This window comes from Cimex lectularius, unplaced genomic scaffold (genome assembly GCF_000648675.2).
Source record: "Cimex lectularius strain Harlan isolate CLEC.00 unplaced genomic scaffold, Clec_2.1 scaffold285, whole genome shotgun sequence".
Classification (NCBI taxonomy): domain Eukaryota; kingdom Metazoa; phylum Arthropoda; class Insecta; order Hemiptera; family Cimicidae; genus Cimex; species Cimex lectularius.
This window is the reverse complement of record NW_019392999.1, coordinates 534,428-541,400: the sequence shown is the minus strand read 5'-3', so window position 1 is coordinate 541,400 and position 6,973 is coordinate 534,428.

Here is a 6,973-nt window from a genome sequence, read left to right as displayed (position 1 = left end):
GGCATTGCAGTTTATTCCCCCGCAATTTGTATTTTCTTCCATTTCATTTTTCCGCTCCGGCAGCCTCAAAAACCTCTGAAAAAAGAAATCTTGCACGCACAACTTTTATTCAAACATTAGCAGGCATTCGATGGTATAACAATTTGGGAAAAGGCCTAAATCTCATTATAAATTCCAATAAATTTGAGAAAGCTGAAAAGTGCTCTTCAAAAGAAACACCGAGGACCCACTCCTGTGAATCACTCGAAAGGTTGAGCCTTTGCCTAAAGGGTTGTAAAGTGGGACAGTCGGCCAAAATATGTTTTACTGTCATTTTGTATAGTGGATTTCGATCCGTAAATAAATAAATGAAAGAAATGTAAGAACATTTACATCAATTACACATATAATGCCTTATTGAACAAAAGAGAAACACCTTCTCTGATGATCAAGGCAGAATTACAAAGTTTTTTATCCCGATGGGTCTAAAAATGAAATTGGTGTAGGGTGTGGGATATTTGCTCATGAGTATAACCTCAGCTGGTCTCTACCGAATGAGGCTAGAGTATACACAACTGAACTTTATGCAATCAGATTATTGAGCATTATAAAGGAATCGCAAGGAATTTGTAATGCCATTATTTGCTCTGATTCGAAAAGTGGTCTCGAAGAAATCAAAAATTTCTCGGTTGACCCATATATCTTAGCAATGCACAAATATCTCTATGAAATCAGAACACTTAACAAGCATGTGGTATTTGTTTTGGGTTCCTAGTCATGTCGGCATTTCTGGAAATGAAAAAGCTGATCAATATGCAAGAAACGCTGCAAACCATCCACAAAGAACAGATCAATTTCCTCTCCGTCCAGATGATAGTCGTTTATGTTAAAAACATTATCAAACGAAAGTGGCCGGCAAGATGGAATGTCTGTAGAGACAGTATGAAAGAAATTAAGCCAGTTGTACATAAATGGCCAACTGAGGAACTTGAGAGAAAAGAACTTGTGATTCTCTCTAGATTGCGAATAGGTCATATCTGGCTAATGCATAATAGGCTTTTAATAGGCAACAACCTTCCAACTTGTCCTCGATGTATGCGAAATGCATCATTTTGACAGTAAAACATATTTTTGTCGACTGTCCCACTTTACAACCCTTTAGGCAAAGGCTCAACCTTTCGAGTGATTTACAGGAGTTACTGGGTCCCCAGTGTTTCTTTCGAAGAGCACTTTTCAGCTTTCTCAAATTTATTGGAATTTATAATGAGATTTAGGCCTTTTCCCAAACTGTTATACCATCGAATGCCTGCTAATGTTTGAAAGAGAGTTGTGCGTGCAAGATTTCTTTTTGCAGAAGTTTTTGAGGCAAAAGTTAGACATTCGTAGATATTTTAAAGGATAAAAGCATATACATTAACTATCATTAATATATATCATCTTCATCAGAGAAAATTGAGCTATTTTGGCCATGTAATGAAATGAAAAAGATACAAAAATCGTTGGACAACAATCAAAAAGGGAAAATAAGTACAGGTGGACAAGTATCTGAGGAAATTGAAATCATGGGAGGAGTAAGCCAAGGATGTATTTTGTCACCTGTCCTATTCAATATGTATGCTGAATGCATTTTTCCTGAAACTGTCTCAGAAACTGCATAAATGGTCACAAACATAAACAACAGGTGATTTGCTAATGTTGCTATGATATTTTCACTAGAATGCTAGAAGCTGTGAATAAAACGTCTAGATTATGGATTAAAAATAAATTTTAAGAAAAGTAAATTATGTTAGTAAGACATTCAACAAAAATACTGCAAACACAGTTATAAATAACGATGTAATAAATCAAGTGCGAACATACCAATACTTAGGGATGTGCATTCAGACAAATTAATCAAATGATTCAAATGGCAAGGGTGACATTTGTAAAATGAAAGGAAAATTTTCACAGAAGAATTTAAACTTGCTATTGAGAATGTGCATGGTTCGGGTGCTTTATTTTCCATATTGTTATACTGAGTAGAAACATGGACCATAAGACAAGCCCACATATTGAAATTGGATGAATTTGAGTTGTGGCATTACCACAGAATGCCTAAAATTGCAAGCGTCAATCTCAAATGAAAAAGTGCAAGAAAAAGAAAGAGAACTTGTCTATCAAGAGAAAATTGACCTATTTTGGCCATATAATGAGACAAAATTATACAAGGAAAAATCAGTGGACAACACTCAAGGGAAAGAAGACGAACATCCTGGTTAAAAGATTTTTCTTTATTGTGCTAACGTTTCGATCTTTATTGGGATTATTTTATACCTAATAAACATTGTTATAAATTACAAAATGGCAAAAAGGAGGAAAATCCAAAAGGTGGGGTTGAGATGGGAGGTTAGTGTCCAAATGGATCGAAGTCAAGATAGATCAAGTGTTCGAATCCTGCTCGTGCCATTGACTTTTTTATCTCAACTAAAAACCTTAATAAATTGAATAATATTAGTTGGTCAAGCGGACCACGAAAAATAGTGAATTTAATAAGTTGAAATGAAGTAACCTTCACCAAAGCTCTCCGTGTTCATTTGTCGCCGAGAATCAAATAGATTACACGACATTTGAAAAATGGCAAAAAAAGAGGGAAAATTCAAAAGGTGTGGTTGAGATGGGAGGTTGGTGACTAGTGGATCGAGGTCACGATAGCTCAAGTGGTAGAGCAGCGGCGTATCAATCCGAAGATCGTGGGTTCGAATCCTGCTCGTGCCATTGACTTTTTTATCTCAACTAAAAACCTTAATTAATTGTAATATATTAATTGGTCAAGCGGACCACGAAATTAGTGAATTTAATATAAATCCCAGGCCCTGAAGATGATCTCATTAAAGATTGAAAATGCCACATCACACCAGCCCGCATCTTGCGACCTCTAAATAATCATTAATTATACTTTTTATCTGGTCTTGGTTGAGATGAAAATGTTAATGTACGAGCGGGATTTGAACCCTCGGCCTTCGGCTGTTGTTATAACTGCTAACCTCCATCAGGAGACAGCTCCGTAAGAAGAAATAATTTTATTTTGCACAAATGTATGAAAGAAGTCAAATAATCATTTTAGAGGACCACTGTATACGTGGTCAGCACGATAGACGTGGGCTTGATTCCCACTGCCGCCTTTGGCCCTTTTTTTCGCGATGCCCTTCCGCCCAACTACATTGAAACAACCGACTCAGCTAAGTACTCTGTTCATAAAGCCTTTAAAAAAAATTATTTTCATTAAAAAATTTAACAATAAATGACTTAACAATATTTATTATACATTGATTGACAAATTTATTTAGTTTAACATTAAATCCATTATCTTTCCACATTAGTTACAGGTATCGGTAAAAAAAACAGTAAACAATGCTTTGTTCTCAAATCTTTTTCAATGGCTTCAGACATTTTGGTGAATAAGGTAGAGTCAGGGATATAAGTATTGTCCTAAAATTATATGCGACACAGAGCAAATTTTCATTTCATGCTGCAGACATACGCATTGGCCTAAAAATGGGCGTCCGTGTGTCAACCTTCCATGTCCTATTCTTAGTTGGATGAGTATGATCAGTTTATTCAGATCTTCTGAAGGGCACCTATCAATATGCGGAATCCACTCTGTCAATCAGGCTGCTTTCATTTCATTTTAATCACCTTTTCTAACCTACAAATTTAACCTACAAACCTGCGATCCGTGTTATGTTGAACTTGTACACATATTTCAGATTTTGTTTATGATGAAAGTGCGCATAAATCTACAGTATTTGTTTTTTGAGGGAATTATAAGACAAAAGGTAAATTTGGTTAAATTCTAATGATTTCTGAATGTTTCTTTTTTTTTAAAATTAAAATTGAGCTTTTAATTCATCACATACTTTCACTTTAAATTACAATGGCTAGATTGATTTTATCGGGTATCTGGGTAATTTTTCACTAAAAACAATAAGCCTCATAGTTTAAAATGTATTGTTAAAAACAATGCTAAATAAATATACAATGCTTTGACATTATGTTGTTTCACAAGGAAAATCAAAAAGTTAAATCTGCTAGGCCTAAATGTTAAAAGATTGTTTATATACATAAAAATAAAAAATAATAAAAAACGAGTGACAATCATACCTTGGAAGAAATTCATTTATGTATATAACTGTTTGGTTTTTATTTTAATAGAAAAATCTAGATACTTATATATAGCCTTTGTACAGTTGTTAAATTTTTATAAGACCAGTGAAACATACAAGAGTATAAAATTGTTGTAGTTTGGCTAATTTTGTACAATATGTATTTTCTTTTTTTTTCCCTTTTAGTCGACGTGCTCTAAATTTCAACAAGTGCCTTCTTCCAAAAAAACTATAAAATTGTATATAAAGGCTGGAATTTTTCGCCTGAAATTGTTTACCGACTCAGCCGACTGATTTTCCCCTTTTAGCCAAACTGCAACACTTACAAAAAAATTTAATGACATTCAGAATTCAAATTAGAGTTTGAGCAATATTTAATAGTTTTTTAATTTTTTTTTTTTAAATATATATTTTATTTTTATTATAAATATTGAGATTGTATTAAATCTACATAAAAAATCTTTTTTTTTGTTTGGTAAAAAATATGTATAAAGTCCAAATAAAAACTCAATTTGTTAATTGCAATTTAAACAAATTTGTAGGTGCTACAACTATTATTTAGATTTAGGAGATAATAGTGAGTATTTTTTTCCTTCACTTTTTTTTTCTTTTTCCTTTCAAACAAATGAAATACTTTGTAACCCATACTTGTATATTTAACCTACAAACGAATGAAAATCTTGGCGTTACCGATGATTTTCGCTCGCTTGTGTAAATATATTATATATTACTGCGTAGATTATTATGTATATAATATATATTTTTTCTTTGTGTATAAATGAGAGCGAAAGAACTTCTGTCCACATTAAGTAGTCCGTATAACATATTTACAATTTTCTTTAAACAATTAACTATTAATGAAAATTGGTAAAAAAAAGAAAAAAAAAACTGATCGAATAAGTCAAAAACAAGCAAATTTGTGAAATAATATAATAATTATATTATGCTAGTGCTAATACAAAAATCTAAACTTAGACGCTACAAGTTTTACCTTTTTTTTTTAAATTATTTAATTGTATAAAAAACAAACAATTGTGATATGAAATAACAAAATGCAAAATCATTTTTTTTTTGTAATTGTAAAAGGAACTTTTTTTGATCATATATTTTAAACGAAAAATTATAAAATTTAGCCATTTAAATTTTTTCTTCTTAGGATTTACACTTGTTAAAAACTCATGTTTATATTTGCCATTTTGTCAACAGAAAGCGTCTATATTACAGCGCATTCTCTCACAAAATTTACATTTAGTCAAACGAAGAGATCTCTGGCGTACTCCCAAAACAGAAAAAAAATTCAAGAATCAATCACACAATTTCTTTTTTTTTTTTTTAATATATCCAGGCTGACAATAACAAGGAAAATTTTTGTCTTCTCGTAAACGGAGCGTCAATTTTGCCAACAATTTGTTTTAGTTCAATTAAGAAGTTGGTATTGGTTTATTTTTGTTTTTTTAAATTTGTGCAATTTATATGAAAATTAAGTAACAATCTAGTTGTTTAAACACAATTCAACCAATTAGCTAATTTTTTCTTCTTTTAAGCCTAAAATTTTCCCTAGTTTCACCTATATTATGGTACTATAAGTCTAATTTTCCGATTTTTTTTTTAAATTTTAAAGTTGTAAAAAACTTTCCCTTCCTCTATAAACCAATACTATTTAATGCTTATGTTTAAATTTTAAAATATAATTCAATTAACAGGGTAGATTTCGCCTTTAAGAAGTTACATTTTTACAAAAAGAAAAACTGACCGTGCACCAAATTTATCGCAGTGCTTATTAATTAAAAACTAATTAGATTAGAGAGAGGGGGGAAAAAATCGGTTCGTTTCACAAAAGAAATCCATCCATGCATGTCTCAGTCACCCTTGATCACATTCCATCGTTTACATAAATCTCCCAATCAATTAACAGAAAACACAAAAAAAGGTTAACATTTTTTTTTACAAATTGTAAAAAAAAGAAAAAAAAAGATTCGTCTAAGTTAAATAATAAATAATTTTGGTAGGGCGTTTTACTCACCTGGCTTTAAAAAACAAATGCTTTTTTTTTCTTTTTTTTTTATGCTTTGCATAACTTTTTTCTGTTCAAATTACTAATCTAATACACTACTGAATTTTTAATTGTACGTATACATATCCACAACATTAAGCTAGGGGTAGATCACACATTCCTCAATCACTCTATAGAAGTTTACATTATTTTGCGATTTCTTCCATATTTTAATTTTAAACCCAAAATATATATTTATATAGACAATTTTTAAAATTTTTATGTATATATTTTTTTTAAATTGTGCAACTATATCCCTTGCAAAGAAAACACACACATAGGTTTTTTTTTTTAATTAATAGGAATGGGGACCATGGAAATAGCCAAATCCATAGTGCTTTGCAAACTGAAATCGCTTAAAAACATTTTACATCTGATAGAACTAAAAAATACAAACAAAGAAAATATAACACAAAGAAGTCTTTATGCAACAGTCTGATCTCAAATAACAAGTTCACAGCGGGCGGTTTGTTAGTTTACAGATCAAGAAAACCAACAACCCGTCCCTAACAATAACAACAGGAGACGAGGGCCGTTCGAAAACGACCCTTTTCCCTCTTCTCTGAATTTTTCTAAAAGAAAAATAATATATTCGTTTACACGTAAAAAATATTTTCTTAAAAAAAAATAAAATAAAAAAAATGCACAACTGCCTATTTATTCGGCCGTCCGATGTTATCTTGTAACAAAAGACGCCGAATGCGGGAAGTGTAGCTCAGGCGAACCTAGTCAGAATGATCATGCGACTTTACTTGGACCCAGTGATCACTAATCAAGGTATCAAAGCCCACTACACAAT